Source organism: Cuculus canorus, chromosome 3 (assembly GCF_017976375.1).
Source record: "Cuculus canorus isolate bCucCan1 chromosome 3, bCucCan1.pri, whole genome shotgun sequence".
In the NCBI taxonomy this organism is placed as follows: Eukaryota; Metazoa; Chordata; class Aves; order Cuculiformes; family Cuculidae; genus Cuculus; species Cuculus canorus.
Window position 1 is genome coordinate 114,190,267 of NC_071403.1, and position 13,252 is coordinate 114,203,518.

General features: G+C 38.6%; 1 long non-coding RNA gene across 2 annotated transcripts in view; it reads left to right on the top strand.

Moving 5' to 3' along the window:
* Window positions 1–5,269: 5,269 nt before the first annotated feature.
* LOC128851848 (uncharacterized) overlaps window positions 5,270–13,252 on the top strand; it is a 46,726-nt gene continuing 38,743 nt past the window's right edge. For both annotated transcript variants that reach the window (XR_008449353.1, XR_008449354.1), the window contains exon 1: window positions 5,270–5,333. This is a non-coding gene — a long non-coding RNA (uncharacterized LOC128851848). The remainder of the gene's footprint in view (window positions 5,334–13,252) is intronic.

A 13,252-nucleotide genomic window follows, 5' to 3' on the forward strand; every position in this document is an offset into this window, starting at 1 on the left:
CCCGCGGTGGCTGCGGGCGGCTCCCTCGGACCCGCCTCCCGGGATGGGGAGGGTGCCCGACGGGGAGGAGAGGGCGCTGGGTGGGATGGAGAAGGGGCGGCGAGGCTCAGGGTGTCCCCTGCCTCCGCGCACACCTTAGGTGGGGACCCTCGGCATCCCCAGCGATGCTTAACAATAAAGCCGCGGCTGTCCCCGTGTTGCAGGCAGGCTCGGGGACACCGGCTCTGACCCAAATCCTCCCTGTTCCGCAGAGATTCCCCTCTCCTCCCGGCTGACGGGCTCGTTCTTTATTTGTGCGTCTAAATGCTCGAATTTCAGCGGGAGAGCGAATACTTTTTTTTTTTTTTTCGTTTTTTTGCAGCACTTCCTCAAGATGTCAAAACCAGATCTGAGCCCATTCACAGCTCGTGAAAATACTTTGTACTTCCTCTTGCTGTTTGGGGGGTTAAATAAGGTTAAAGTTGCAGGAATCGTTATGCAGCGCTTGGTTTCCCCCTTCCCCAAAAGTCAGCGGATGAGTCATTTACAGGAAGAAAGAAAGAAAGAGAGAGAAAGAGAGGAAGAGGGAAAGAGAGAAAGACGGAGAGAAAGTAAGAGAGAAAAAGAGAGAAAGAGGGAAGGAAAGAGAGAGGAAAAGAAAGAAAGAGGGAAAGAAAGATGAAAAGAAAGAAAGAGGAAAAGAAAGAGGAAAAGAAAGAGGGAAAGAAAGAAAGAAAGAAAGAAAGAAAGAAAGAAAGAAAGAAAGAAAGAGAAAGAAAGAGGGAAGGAAAGAAAGAAAAAGGGAAAGAAAGGGAAAGAAAGAGGGAAAGAAAGGGAAAGAAAGAGGGAAAGAAAGGAAGGAAGGGAAAGAAAGAAAGAAAGAAAAAGAAAGAAAGAAAAGAAAGAGAAAGAAAGAAAGAAAGAAAGAAAGAAAGAAAGAAAGAAAGAAAGAAAGAAAGAAAGGAAGGAAGGGAAAGAAAGAAAGAAAGAAAAAGAATGAAAGAGAAAGAAAGAAAGAAAAAGAAAGAAAAGAAAGAAAGAAAGAAAGAAAGAAAGAAAGAGAAAGAAAGAAAGAAAGAAAGAAAGAAAGAAAGAAAGAAAGAAAGAAAGAAAGAAAGAAAGAAAAGGGAAGGAAGGAAGGAAGGAAGGAAGGAAGGAAGGAAGGAAGGAAGGAAGGAAGAAGAGACGGAAAAAGCCTACAAGTAACAGTATTGGAAGTACAGCACAAAAATATCTGGTTCCTTGTTAGGACCGAGGTTTTGCTTGCTGAGCTTTTTAAATACAAGAAGCCGTGATGCTGACCACAAAGCCATTGCAGCAGTGTGCCAGTAACCCCAGAGCTCACAGCTGCATTCTGCCTGGAGCAGAAGTCACAGAAAGGGCCTGCGCGCACCCAGAGGTGTGGTTCTCACGAATAAGGCACCTTTCAAAGTGCTGTGAAGCCTAGCGATTTGGTAGAGTTGGGAGGATGTAGGGTCTGCTGCTGACTTGACCCTCTGGCCTGTCATTCCCACTGAGCATCGCTTACACACTTTAAATTCTTGCCTTTACACAGGCTGTATCCAGATATCCTTGAATTGTTCTTCTTTGGTCTCAAAATTCCAAATTTTCTAGTTGGAAAATAATTTGAGTGACATACTTAGTCTATTAAAAGGCTTGGTGTCTGCTACTGTAGCACATATTTGATATAGCAACCCTTACACCAGCCGGCTTAGTAGAACACTAAGCTGCTAGCTTGCATTTTTTATCCGCTAGTCTCAAAGTACCTTTAAAAAGAAGTAAATAGCCTTGCTCCACTTTCAAACAGGAAGAACAGTCACATGGAAAACTTGAACCAGGAGAGAGAACTGAACCTCAGATTCCCAGCTAGCGACTTAATGTCCCTTCTACTTATTTTTCTGGGGCATGCATTCCGACCGCTGTATAATGGACATATTTTTAACTGGATGCTTTTAGGAAAGATGAGGCAGCTGTCACCCATGATTTGTAAATATTCTGCCTCTTTTAGTGCATGTTATGCATGTTCTTAGATTGTCTGCACTGAATGCATCAGGGACTTAGCCAGAAGAATATTTTAGTTCTGGTTATGAATAGCATTTAGGAGTTTGAAAAGTCAGGCTTTAAAGTCCTACCAAAACAAAGGGACTGTCATATACTGATGAAATGAACTGCAGAACGTCTACATGGCTTTAGTGTCAGATGCTGCCATAAGACTGCAGTTGAACAGCCTGTAGGGGGAATGGCAGGCGAGGGATAGATTTCAGATTCTCAACTTTTAGAGACCAGAAAATAATCGTTGAACCAGCTACTTGCGTATTTGCCAAGTCACAGTAATTGTCTGTGTGAAACTGTTATCCCAGTGCCAATGTGAGACAAACTCAGTTTGAGGCACATGGGATAGTGTTCAGATTCAACAATAAAGTCATGTCTAATCACTTGGACTCCATGAGGGATCTCACATAGCGTCCCGTTTTTGCTCTGAAGAAGTGCAGGATTCTCATAAAGTTGTGCCTCATCTCTACCAGCTCCATCCCAGTAGCTCAGGCACCCTAAACTTTCTCAGGTGAAAGGATGTACACCGGTGAATTATGCCTCTAAATTTAGGTGTAGACAAACCCTCATGTTCATAGACATTAATTAGGTGCCTAATCTCCCATTACAGTCAGCAATAGGGTGCAGGTCTTGTGCTTCATGTTGTCGTCTCAAGAATCACAAGAAGCCGTCGGGTGTGTGCAGTCAGTTCTCTGGTGGGCAGTGCAATGGACCAGCCACTAAGAAGCTGTGTTGTCAGAGCTCAAAGCTACTCAGACTCCATTAATCCAGGTCCTGATTCACAGATGGAGTGAGCTGAAACATCCAAGGCCTTTTAAGATGCACTAGGATATCTTGCCTTGTTTTCTACTGTTCTTCCAGAAGCATCAGATCTCTTGTAGGTTGTGTGACCTGTCGACGTAGGTCGGGAAGCTCAGAATACCCATTGCTATGAAAATGAATCTGCCTTCACTACAGTGGAAACTTAGACAACTAGCTGAAGATACCTGCGTACAGACATCTAAAATTTAGGAGTCTGAATCTCATGCTGAGTCCCAACCAAGTAGATTTGCAACCTCAAGTCTCAGGGGCATTTAACACATTTTATTTCACTGTTATGACAATGTATACCGTACCAGTTGCCATGGCTCAACTGTGACATAGCAGCATAGCAGCAATCACCCATTTTTTTTTTTAGACACTGGCCTTATGACACTCACTGTAATTTCAATAATGACATAGAGTTTGTTTTTTTAAAGAGGAATGGGTCATAAAGTCACCTGCAATGTTGGCAAGCATTTGAATTTTTATCTACCTGGAGGAGTGTTGTCTAGTCTTCTTTCGAGAATGGTGCCTTGCAAGCCTTGAAACTCTTGGGTTTATGCAGAATTGTGCTAACAAGCATCTGGATGCAGCCAGCAGTCTCAGAACAGATGGGAACATGGGTTTTCAGCTTTTGATGTTTAACATGCTAAATAGAACTAATGTATTTATCTAGCAGTTTTCTCAAGTCTTACATGTAGGAGTTGATTTGTGGAATAAAAACCCATCTTTCTTAATGCTCATTTTAGTTCTGTGTAGACTGAAATGAAGAAATTTAGTGCAAAAAGCATTCTCAGAAAAGAAAGGTTTAGAGCCTAGTTCAGAGATCAGTTTCGGCGACCTTTAAATCAGCTCCCTCAATCATCTCCTCAGTCTGGAAGTACTTCTTTTTTTTTGCAGTTAACACAGAAAAAAAGGATAGAGTTGAAGTATTCTGTAAAGTAAATTATATGAATATTCAATACGATCCTGTCATCACTTGCATAATTCACAGTACCACTGATATTGTTGGGAATTGTAGCTGTTCATCACTTATGAAGAAGAACCTCAGTACTGTTTTAAAATTTAGGGTCATAATTTTCTTCTCAGTAATACCACTGAAAATTAGAGGTAAACCCAATAACTTTTGAGACATAACAAGCCAAAAGAGCAGAGGAGGGAGTTAATCTATCATTTTACAGATCTGAATTGTGTCTGAAATTGTTTCCTATGAGAGAAATGTGCTGCTGTGGTTTTGTCAGTATTGTTTTCTCCTTTCAAAGAAGGCAGGGAAGAAGAAGTTAGGGGGAAGAGAAAATTTCTGCACCTCAATTGTAGACATCTTCCACTTGAAGAACTTTCTTTCTTAGCGTACACTGGGCTTTTACTGCAGTAAACTCCCAGTTTATTTATCAACTGAGGCATGATGTTGGAAGAAGCATGAGCACTCAGCCCTTTGCTGGCAGGGGACCAGCTGTGGCAGATTAGAGCAGCTACACCACTCGTCAAAAACACAGGAGCCTCAACTGAATACAGTTAGAAATCTGGCCTGTGTTTATCTACCTGTTTGAAAGTCAATATATAGGAAATATAATCCCCTTTAAAATACATGTACACACTTTGAATGACCCACAATAAAAATGTACTTATTTTATATGTTAATTAACTTCACTAGGCTTTCAATGCAGACTCTTTTTCATTGTCAGTCTCACACAAACAACTTCACTCAGGCAAGTGATATGATTAAACTTCTGATACAGGCTTTTAATGGTATTGATATGCATGTATACAGCTTAAAAATAGTCAAAATTTATAAAATATATTGCTTAAAATAAAAATATTCTTTTAATTTTGTCATTTTTCAGCAAGTCAATTATATTTATTAATTAATGAGACTTTGGCTATGTAATTTTATAGGAATGTGGTTGGATTCTAGGACATTTTTGAGTGTTTCTCAACTGTGACTGTCTTATGCATGTGTACATGGACAAAGCATAGTAATAATGTTCCTTTACACTGATAGATACTTATTTTTAATGCTGTAGCACTGAAAATGGTCGAAACAATTAATACGAAACCTATCTTTTGATTCTGAAAGTTGATCAAGTAGCTAATATGGAATATTTATTTATTCTGTGTGCATCTTCTACAACAAAACTGCAGGGTATATTACTGGAATTACATTGTATAAAAATTAGTTCAGATTTGCCTGAAATAATATTGCTAACGCAAAACAAATAGTAATAATTTCAATAGCTCACTGGGTATGTAATGTTTCATTTATCACTATTAATGTTAATAAGAAAATGTCTAAGTACCAAACTATTTTAAGCTGGTCGGCACAAACCCATTTTCATTTGCATCTAGCAAGATGTATCCTGGCAACCGTATATTTTTGGATTCGTAACAATTTATTCTATTCATTTTATGCAAATGATGTAACCAATATTGCAAGAACCATGAGAATTCAAGATGGATAACGTCCATCTTTCAGAGCTTTAGATAGATGGCTGGGAATCTAGGTGAGTCATATTTTTAAAAATTAATTTATTAAACATTTCCTTTAATGTACCTACCCAGCTAAAATGTTTAGTTGACATGGGTGACATGCTTTTACTCCAAAATGGAAAGCAGTAGCAACCCAAACTGTATCTTGTGAAGTAATTATTATCCTACACCACAGCCCTGCTTCAGCTTTGTGTTTTTCTGAGTTGAAAATGCTACATTTTTCCCAGAACTTGCGGTCAGAAGAGGAAGTGCAGAAGCTCCAAACATCGGCCACATCTGTGCATGCTGACTTGATAACGTGATAAGCTAACACAGTATCAACAGCAAACACTAAGTTTAAGTCATATCTGTGGAGTTTCTATCATAATGTGTGTGAATGTCATTGAAAGGACACTTTTCAGAAAGCTGTCTTCTGGTTTTGGTATGTGTGTATGATTTGTTTGCATTTGCTATAGAAGAAGGTTTACAGGGACCTGTGTATCTGCAGTATATTCTGTAATTATTGAAACCTTTTTCTGTTTGTTTTGAGAAAATCTAAGGAGTTCAGCTGGACAAAACTCTGTTTATAGAAACATACTATGTAAAATATCCTAATAACTGCAGAACATTTATAAAAATAATTCATTCTGTTTTTTTTTACTTGTGTTCTTCAAGATGTTTTGGCTCGGATCACAAACAATGAATCTGAATACTTCAACAGGCAGGCCCATATAGTTCCCTCTAAGGCAACAACAAGAAATGAAACTTTCTTTTACAGAATAGCTGGTAGACTGAACCAGACCCTGCCAGCTAGTCCTCAGTGAACATGATAGCTGTTGTTGTTCTACTCTAAGACAATAATCTACCACTGCTGACCAGTAGGACTCAGTTATATCCAGAATAAATTCAAATTGGGAGACTGAAATGGTCCTCAGTCACTTTTCCTATCCTTGTATATGTAAGTGTACATATAGCAAGAGTGGTTGAACAGTTTCATTCATGATACTGACCAACACAATATTCAGAACGTGCTTTGTGAGATAAACAGTAGAGCCTTCCTTGTCTATAACAGGTTCTATCAACGGAGAGGAGGACATAGATGATAAAAATGGAAAATGCAGCCATCTAATTCTGCCCCACTGCTACATGGCAGTGTACTTAAGTTGGGCTGAAGTCTTTATTAGAGAGTTAAAAGGTTGGGACTCAAATTTGATGATGCATGAAGTGATGAGCAGTTGTTACAGGAAATTACATAAGTGTGTTAAAGTAATCGTTGGGTTGCTAAATTAGATCCTTAGCTTTTGTAATAGGAAAAAAATGAGTTTGATCTGCCCATACAATCTCCATGTGAATCCCAATACATATATATTATGATATTTTTGCAAACTCCATCTACGTAAAAGCCTGATATTATGAACCAGCACAGATAGCCTCTGACTCAGCCAGGGAGCAGGATAGGTGCCCAGTCGAACTACAGGAAAGCTATATTAAAATCTTAATTCTGAAATTCCTATACATATATATCCTAATTCTTGAAATATTATCTTTGCAGCTTTAAATACTGTATTTAACACATGCATTATGTATGCAGCATATTTGTTTGAGGAATACATCAAACCAGAAAAGATCTAATACCCTGTCTTTGATAGATTATTTTGAAAGGATTTGCAAGATCCAGGCTATCCTTTTGTTGAAGCATCTAGTTGTGAATGGATGTTGTATTCTCAGTTCCGCTGTGCTGGTAAAGGGCATTACCACTACCAGCTGTTTGTCAGCTTCTTCCCTGTGTTTATTGTCTCCAAAGATTTGCTGAGATGATTTGCTAATATAGTCAAAATGAGACAGGTTACATTAAACAGTTAAACTACTAGGTCTTTCCTGGGTCACCTCGTTTTAACTGAACCGTATTATGATATGCTCACCCTGTCAACTCTGCAAGGAGACGTGAATAAATGTGACAACTTCCAGCACAACATGGAGAGACACGGGTAGGTTGTTCCTGGAGTGCACGTCTGCTTAGCACTCATTAGACTTAAGGAATTCAAAACCGAGTTGTCTCTTCTGCAATTATTTGGCTTTTCTGATATCGCAAAAAATTTAAAGCACATGCTGTAAATTTTATTAAAGTCACTCAGATTGATCTTTTGTTTGCTATGTCAAAACAAATTTCAGGGTAGATACAAACCACCAAGTGTAAATCTAATGAGCTTTCCTGCAGGTTTCTTATTTCTCTTTACTTATGTTTCACAAATAGTAGAGGACCTGTACTACTTGCAAGGCAGTAGATGACTGTCTCCTCTCTGCTTTCTTTTCCATTGTTATTTGAGAACAAGGAGGATAAATATATCTGAAACTGTCTTACATGTTTTAGTCATCTGAAATAGCCCCCACCCCTCTGATTTCACATTAATTTTTTTCCCCACCTGAAAACTGGCAAATCAAGAATGGGACTTCATTAGAAAGGAGTGCTTTTCTCTTTTAGTTAAAAGTTCAGACAAAATTTAAGTGTACTGTTAAAGACTCCATTTGAAATAATGCCCACATGAAAACAATTTAAGTCCTCTACAATCTAGGCATTCCAATCTTAGACTACAACTTGCCAAGTTTGTAATACAAACAGCACAGCAATAGAAGTGTTAAGAACATTGAGATAATGCTTTCTTCGCTTCTCAAAATTGTCTTTGTCTTTTTCTGTCTTATTAAATTTGGAATAATTGTAACCCGTACACCATCCTCTTGCTAGATGGTGGTAAAACCGCTTAAAAAAAGATAAATGGCCTTCTTAGTAAACTAGCTGATCCTTTTCTGTCATCTGAACTAGAAAAGCTAAACACATTCTCCTGAGTTTTCTAAATAAATATTCTATCTCTCCTTGCAAGCATTGAGTCTATATGTAAATGAAATAAAATATTACTGAACTGAAAGATAAATACAACAGTAATTATGAAAAGTCAACAGTCAAGCAGATGTTTACGATGAACAGTAATTAATGCTCAGTCAATTAATGCTGAGTCAAGGATAAATAGAAAGTTCGTTTGTAGAGATGGCAAAAGACTTGTTTCCACAATAAACTGAACAATCGTAGGATCAAAAGATCATAAAATAATTCGTCTTTGAATTGGCATTATGCAATTTCTAATATAACCTGTTCAAAGCAAGGTTCAAGGTTCAAAGCTATGAGACCAGACCATGTTATTCTGGTGTTTATCCAGTGGGGTGTTAAAGACCTCCAAGAATGGAAGTTGCACAGCAGTAGAACAGCAAGATGTTCTACTGCTGACTGTCCTGAAGATGAAAAGGCTTATTCCTCCATCCAGTCTGAACACCCCTTTTTTCAATGTACATGCATTGTCTCTTCTCCTCCTCTCAGACATCCTATCAGACATCCGCTCTGAAGAGCCTGGCCCTGTCTTCTCAGTAATCTTCTCATGGGCATTAGGAAGTTGCTGTTCATTCCCCCTGATAGTGATATGCAATCGATAATAAGTCTTTGCTTCATTTTTTCCCATCAACTGCTACCAATAGGAAATAAATATCTTATTCCATCTCATTTTCATCTGTTTACCCAATTATGCCACCTCTCCTAAACTCCTGTCCCCCCCTCCCTGTTATGTCTTTTGGGATTCATTCACCCCAAGGCCTCCAAAGCTGTCTTCAATCACGATGCTGCCTTGAGCTTTTATTCTAGGGAGAGGAGCCCTTCATTTACCAGTAGTAACAAGAAGTTTCTAGGAGTCAGAGAGAGTGTCTTGTTGCAATGGCATTACTTCTTGCAACACTCCGAGTTAGACATCCTGCAGTTCTACCTTGTACAGTTATTTCAGCTTCATCACTGTGATGCGAAACAAATTATTGCACTGCCAACATGATATACAAACATAACTAGCTATTTACTAGCTTATTAATAAGTGGCAACAGAAAGCTATTTCTCTTGTGACAAAAACTATGCTCATTCAGTTGTTAAGAGGAATAACTGAGTATTGAATTATAGAACAATTAATTTTGCGTAAAACAAATTAAACTTATAAAAGCCTTATGTCAACTACTTATAGATCTCATAACAGGATTGAAGCATATTTTCTACTTTAAGTCTTTCAGTGCATTTTCTTCATTTCTTTGCTTACAAGAGATGGCTTAGTGCTGCAGATGTCACTTGTACCAGAAGCTGTTGGACTGAACCAAGAGCTGTATCTCGGTGCAGCCTTAACAAGAAAATGTCTAACTGTGCTATAGCTTCCATCAGGATGAAGATGGAGGAGAACCATAAATGAAGATTGAAAAAGCATTAAAAAGTTTAATGGGAAAGACAGTCTCTCCGTCTCAAAGATGGCAGAAGACAAAATAAGATACATTTTCTTGTCATCACTACTAAATCAAATCATAAGCAGATCTATCTTCATCAAAGAGTTTGGAACTCAGTTAAAATCTGGAAAGAAAGTGTGACTTAGGTGGATGCTGGTATTCCTAGTACTGCATACGGAGCAGAAAGGAGAGCTGGCTTTTGCTGAGGTTCAAATGAGGGAATGAATTTCTGTTCTCTGTGTTTTATTTGTGCGGTCAGTGACTACAGATGATATATTTATTTCTTTTTTATCTTTAAAGTTCAGCAGGAATAGGGAAAGCCATGCAATGAACAACACATGGTGTGCATTAGATTTTTTTCTTCCCAACCATTAGTTTGTATCACATTTTGTACTGAAGCGTGCTGACTCCTTCCCACCAAGTAAAGCACAGTATGAAGCGAAGGCTTAATGCATAAGACTCGATGAGGTAAGTAGTGTTTTATTCAAACAAGCAGATTCAATTCATGCAGTACCAAATAAGCATTTTGAGCTCTGCTTCCCTGGCAATCTTTACTATTAATTAAGTACATCTAGCTTGCAGTTTGCTGAATAGCACAAGGATGACGACATGGGCCGTGCTGCTGCACATGGCTTACAGTCCATTGATTACCCTACAGCATGTGGATAGAAAAATAGAGAAGGTTAAAGGTTATATTTTAACCTCTTATCAGCCATGAAACCTACTGCCGTTAGGGTCTGGTTCAGGGTTTCAGTGTCTGGCAGTGAGCAACGTTCAGATCTCTAAAGGATTCCTCTCTGTCTGAGGGTAACTGCCGTGTGAAGCTCAGCAAGAAGCAGCACAGATATGCATATTCAGTTCTGGGTACAATAGCTCCATTCTCACTGTCAGGTCAGCAGTCAAGTTCAGTGTAACTCCTCCTTCTGTTTCTGAATCAGGACTTTATGGAAATGCTGAGGATTTTTAATAAAGCAACTCTGCTGTGAAGCAAATCTGCCCTTTGCGACAGCTCTTTGCTAAGCAGCACCAGTGCAGAGCCTATTAAGTCAAAATTTTAAAGTTCAAAGGCAGCATCAGGTTTCAGTAGGCGTCTCTCCTCATCTGCTCTTCACAGCAATATAATTTGTTACCACCCTTATTTTTATTACACAAGTAACGTCTACAAGCTCTTGCTGTTGTAACACTGGGTCTATTTTAGTAACTAGTGAACCATTCACACATTCTTTCTCAAAAGCTAAAACTTCTTTAAGCTGATTCTCAGCCTTTTTGTACCTAAACTCAGTTGCACTCTTGATTTCTAATCAGGGGCAAGTTCTTCCATAACCCTGGAAATGGTCACTCTCACTGATCCGTATCACTGCACAAAATTAGATTCATGCATCACGGAGCAGAGAAGAATATTATTCCATGACTCTCAAGTCGGTAATTCATATGGTCACATGTTCCTTGATGGAATATAATTTCTCATGTGGGTAAATGCCATCCTTTTAAATTTTAGCGATCTAGCCTAGAACTGTTGCAGGTGATTATAAAATTGAGTTAAATCAACATCCAGAGTACTTAATTCTCAAAACAAAAATTTATTTTTATAAATATATATTTATTTTATTTTATATCATTTTATATATATATATTATCATTTTATTTTATATCATTTATTTTATATCATTTCTGGCAACAGTCAAATAAACAGGTTTTTTTTCCCTCCAATTATTGTTATAGAAATGCAAAAAAAAATTTAAAAAACTTTGCACCCAATTCATGGGAATGTCTAATGTTTTTATAGTAATTTCATTGCTTTGAGTTGCAGTCATGTGGAGCCCAGTTTTAAGTGCAGAGGGCTTGTAGTAATGTTAAGTGCATGGGAAATGATTTCCTTTAAGTGACTTGGTTTTGTGGTGCCTGCCTGCAGACAGAATATCAGTCAGCCCTGCAATTCCCTCGTCACTGCAAATTCAGCCACTGGATTGAACGTGGTATTTCTAACTCAGTGACAGGGTCTGAGTGGGTTTTTTGAGGATTTATGAATGCAAATTTACTCCTTTAGTTCTTCATCCCACAGTAATCCTATAGAGAGCTGCAGAGGATCATTGTCCAATCTCCCTGGATGTTTTTCTGCTGACTGTGAATCCTTCCTCAGCTATTGCCAGAAGAGTTTAGCTTAACTCATAATTAAGATCGGAACAGTTTTGAAGACAGCCAGGCTTCTCAGTGAGTGGCATGCAGTGGGTAGAAAAAAATAGAAGTTTTTTTCAACCATTTTTCATTAAAAGAAATAATTTAATATCATCTCCTGGGATCGATTTCATATGTGACCAGTGGATTCAGTGGAAGCTGGATGTGCGTATCTGAGGAAAGGATCTACTTGATATATTTTTTTCAGGGTAAACTCAGACTTATCTTTTTTTTTTTGTTTTTTTTTTTTTTTGTCAAAGTTTCCATTTTCTACGGAGGAAGTTTTCATTGAAAGGACTTTGGTATCTGAAATGGTATGCAGCATATCATGCAAAGTGACAGTGGAGTAAATAGGATGCCTGTTAACGAAAGTGAATTTCCTTCTACACAGTCATTACTTTTGTCATGCTAACTTTCCACATCCTGTAAATACGAACTTCACCTCAAGCAGGAAACACATGTATGCACGTTCTTGTCATTGAAAAAAAATGATAACAGGCAAAGTTAGCTGGCACTGAACTTCCAGGCTGCAATGTTTGTGAAAAGTCACCAAAAAAGCCAAGAGGTGATTTATATAGAAAATATGAAGCATGAAATTGTAAAGTAGGAGCTGAAAATGAACAATTCTATTTATTAGATTTTCCTAAATAAATCGGAGTATTCTGATTTCCTTTCCTTCAGGCTGAAGCCTTTTCTTGTGTGTATAACAGGACCTAAAATAACTCTAGTAATGAGAACTCACAAAGTCTTACAAGGTTTATAATACTGTATCGTCACAGTTCTATAGGTGTCAAGGGCCAGTTTATGTTAGCGTAAGCTGATACAGCTCAAGCAAAATTAAAGGAACTGCTTGTGAAGTACTTGCATGCAAGAAGTAACCTGTGATTGTGTATATACTGAAATATTAGGACTATTTTACAGAACAGCAAAACCCCATCACTTCACAAACAATTGTTCTCAAGGGAGACTTTATGTACCTTGCAGAGAAAAACATTGCACAGTTCGTGTTTTAATGAAGTTTGGCAGTGAAACTTCAGGCAGCCGAGGGAGAATTTGATGAAGAAAATCTCCGATAGTTTTAATTACAGAGAGACTACCTGAATGCAGTAAGGAAAAATATGATTCTTCATCCCATAGCTGGATGTGTTAGGACTACGCTGTGCTATGTGCACTTCAGTAAAGCGTAATGACTGTGGTGACCTGGATAAGTTGCTAAGAACAGCATTAATGGCCTGGGAACATTGCCATAGCTACAGGAATGACATCTGGTAAGAAAGAGAGAGAGAGAAGGAGAGCAGTGGACAGAGCAGGCAAACACGGCACGGTGTGTCAGAAGGGCACGGTGTGTCAGAAGGGCACGGTGTGTCAGTTTGCACGTCAGTTCATACAGGCAGGGCGAACATGTAGGGCTCTGTCCCAGGAGACTGAGAACAGCAGGAGCCATGGTATCCACGCAGCAAAAGGCTGTGCCCTCAGT